The sequence below is a fragment of the Poecilia latipinna genome, unplaced genomic scaffold, assembly GCF_001443285.1.
Source record: "Poecilia latipinna isolate Pla-1442-1.1 unplaced genomic scaffold, P_latipinna-1.0 Scaffold6572, whole genome shotgun sequence".
Classification (NCBI taxonomy): domain Eukaryota; kingdom Metazoa; phylum Chordata; class Actinopteri; order Cyprinodontiformes; family Poeciliidae; genus Poecilia; species Poecilia latipinna.
The window spans coordinates 1232-4558 of record NW_015119188.1 but is presented as its reverse complement, the minus strand read 5'-3'; the positions used below and the strand labels follow the sequence as shown (position 1 = coordinate 4558).

At 38.0% G+C, this 3327-nt stretch overlaps 1 long non-coding RNA gene across 1 annotated transcript; it reads right to left on the bottom strand.

The window, feature by feature from the left end:
• Nucleotides 1–54: 54 nt before the first annotated feature.
• On the bottom strand, nt 55–2755 carry LOC106944000 (uncharacterized). The gene is made up of 3 exons (XR_001424071.1): nt 2219–2755; nt 1147–1182; nt 55–543 (listed from the first exon to the last, which is right to left on the bottom strand). It is a non-coding gene; the product is annotated as an uncharacterized LOC106944000 (long non-coding RNA).
• Nucleotides 2756–3327: the final 572 nt, after the last annotated feature.

Genomic DNA, 3327 nt, shown 5'->3' with positions numbered 1-3327 from the left:
AAGTAATTAAAATGTTTAAAAATTTAACGATGAGTTGATTGGGGTTCATCTATGTGTGTGACTATTCTTAATTCTTTATAAATCATTGCCATAAAACTTTACCTGTACAATATGCCAGCCAACATGCAGTTGGCTGTTGAAGTTTGTAGACGTAGTAACCAGAACAAACTTTGATCTGGATGGTGTGCGAGACAAAATGGCAGCAGGAACCTGACCAAGCATTACACACAGTGCGATTTACGATTTCATTAAGCTGAACTGGATGAGGTTCGGTTATCCATAAGGGAACATCGGCTCCGCATCGGTTTTCTGCTACACATTTCTCTGGCATCCGAGCGCTGGTCTGACCCAAATAAAAGCGATACCAACCACTCCAGACAATGTTTCGGTCACAGTGTAAGATTGTTTGGTCTGTATTCTCTGTTGAACGCCAGGCATCATTCACCACAGTGTATGTGGCACAGGGGTCGATGCATTGAACAACTCCATTGGTGGTGATGCACTCTGTGCCATCAGGACAACAATCACAGCCGGTACAAAGAGCTTGGTCATCATCAAATATGACATGTGGAGAAAAACAAAAGATAAACATTATAAGTTTAAAGATACCAAATACTTTTGCTTTTATTTTGACCTTTCAGATTTTGAGAGGATGTGGGTGAAGGGGTTTTCCGGCACCCAAGAATAGATTAGCAGCTAAGTAAGATCATAATATCTTCCATAATTTCTTATCACTAAATGCAATTCCACAGTCTGACAGGTTCATGTTAAATCCAGTTGCAGACAATTTTTCTACAGAGACTTAATGAGTCTCTGAAGATCTCTCTGTTTGCTGTGAACAAAGATCAGAAAGTTCTCACTCCATTTCATTTTGAAATTGTTGCTCCTGTTATGTTTTAGACACAACACTGCAAATAAAAACCACTTTCAGACATTTATGATGAATTTCACTTTGCTGTGGTTCAAAGGAGACTCATGCTTAATTGTTACACAGCAGGTTTTAAACTAAGCTGAATGAGAAAATTATTCCCCAAACCTTTTCTCAACCTCAGTCTTCTTGAACGACCAACCAACAGACTGCAGATAAAACTAACATATTTCTGGTGTGGAAAAGTCTCTCTTTCACATTAAGATGTAAAGTCTTACCAGTAGCCACAGAGATCAGTGAAGTTTGGAGAAAAACTGCCATCAAAACAGAAACAAAATATGGAAACAGCTGATCAATACATTTGAAATTAGACATTTACATATAATATATTAAAAACAATTTGCTAAATGCCAGAATAATAGCAGAGAAAACATTTTTCATGTAACTTTAAGCAAGTCAACTAAAATCAGTTAAACTGTTAGAGAAATCTCAGTGGGACGTCATTGATTTGTTAGACTAGATCATAGTTAAATCCAGGCACAGCTGCACTGTAAACACACCACTTAAAGGTTTGAGATCATGCAAAAGTTTAAACAAATCAGTCAGGCTGTCATAAACAGTATAAACAAATCTGATTTGTCCTATGGACTTCGTAAAGATGCTGAAGTAATCTCATTTTCCAACATCGGCTAAAAAAATCATGTAGCGAGGAAGATCACATTATCCACTGGCAACATGAAGAAGCCAGATTATAGTTTGAAAACCCACTAAGAAACAAATACCTTAAATTTTAGTGACGACTGAAGCAATTTTTTCCCCATATATTGTTATATCTGGAGAAAAAAGGTGGAATTTCATAAACATATTCCAGCATCAATTGAAGAAATCATCCTGAAAGTTACAGCTCAACAACAAATTGGTCTTCTGAATGGAAAACGACAATAATAATTATTTTAGATTATCAAGAAAGGACAGCAAAGTTAATGTTTTGGAGTAGCCATCACAAAACCCTGGTGTAAGACCAATAGAAATAGTTTGTTCAAGCTGTAAACAAAAGTTACACTACTAGAAATTATAAATAATTTTGGTAATTCTAATGTACCTAAAAGTTGAGGAAAGGTTTGGACCCACGATTTCCTTGTATTGAGGTGAAAGTGCCAATCACACCCCATGTGCATTTTCATGCACACTGTGAAAATGTACATAGTGCACATGTACATGTTCAACACATTACTTTGATTTTAACTTTTTTCTAAGGTTGCATCTCTGCCTCAGTTTCCCTCTGTGGAAGAAAGTCTAAAAGAAAAAAGACTTTAAGAAGTTAGAATCAGAAAAACAACAGACACAAACCTGAGAGCCCAAACAGGATGAGCCTGTAATCCATCAGTGAAAGCTTGACATAAAATAAAGTATCAAGAAAATAAGTTCAACATCCAAACACTATAAATGCATTTCACAACACAGACAAGCGGATGACAGCTTCAAGGCTTCAAGGCTTCAAGACACACAGAGACAAAGTCTTGAGATGCTCTACATGTTTAAAGGTACTACAGATGGGTGTGGCATGACATATATTGTCACTTCCCAGGATGTGTGACAGTAAAAGAACATGGAAATGATGAAAGCAGATTAGTGTCATTTAAATTACTAGAATTCAACATTTCTAGAGTTCATAGAAGGAGAAGTTGCATCATTAGGTCTGTTTTATCGCCAACATTGTAGTTTGTGAGACTGAGGAGGTCAGGAGTTTAGGAGAACCACAGGAGTTTTACTGGGTTAAAACTCTGGATTACACCCCCTGTTAAAACACAGTTCAATCAAATGATTGAAATATCTCTACAGTATGCAATAAAGTTTAGCAAAGGTCTGGAAATGAGAAATTAATTTGTTTCTGTCATGAAGTGGGGTTGTAGGTGGTGAGGAGAGACGCTGAGACCCAGGTTATGGTGATGATGATTATTTAATGAAGGCTCAAAACAGTCCAACACAGGCAGCACGGCAGAGAGACAGGCACACAGCCAAATACCGGTAGCAACTGATAAACAGGACTTGGAGACGAGAGCTAACGCAAACCAGGACTTAGCAGTTCAACTGGCGCGAATAGACGTCAACACGACAACTTAGACAAACCTAGACATTGACAAACGACACTGACTTACGACAATCACACGACGAGGATCCGACACAGACAAAGACAACAGGTGGGGTTAAATACACAGGGAAGGTAATCAGGGAACGGGATACAGCTGGGAGCAATCAACAGGGAAGATACAGAGACAGACTCACAGAAACTCAAAAATAAACACACAGAAACACGGAACATGACAGTTTCAGGAGAGTTTTAGCAGGGATGCATCTAAAACCTGCAAGTAGCTCTAGAGAACTACGATTGGAGACATGTCGCCTGTTTTAAGGCATAAAGTTACAAGTTAAAGTTACTGTCAAAGGAGAGTAACTGT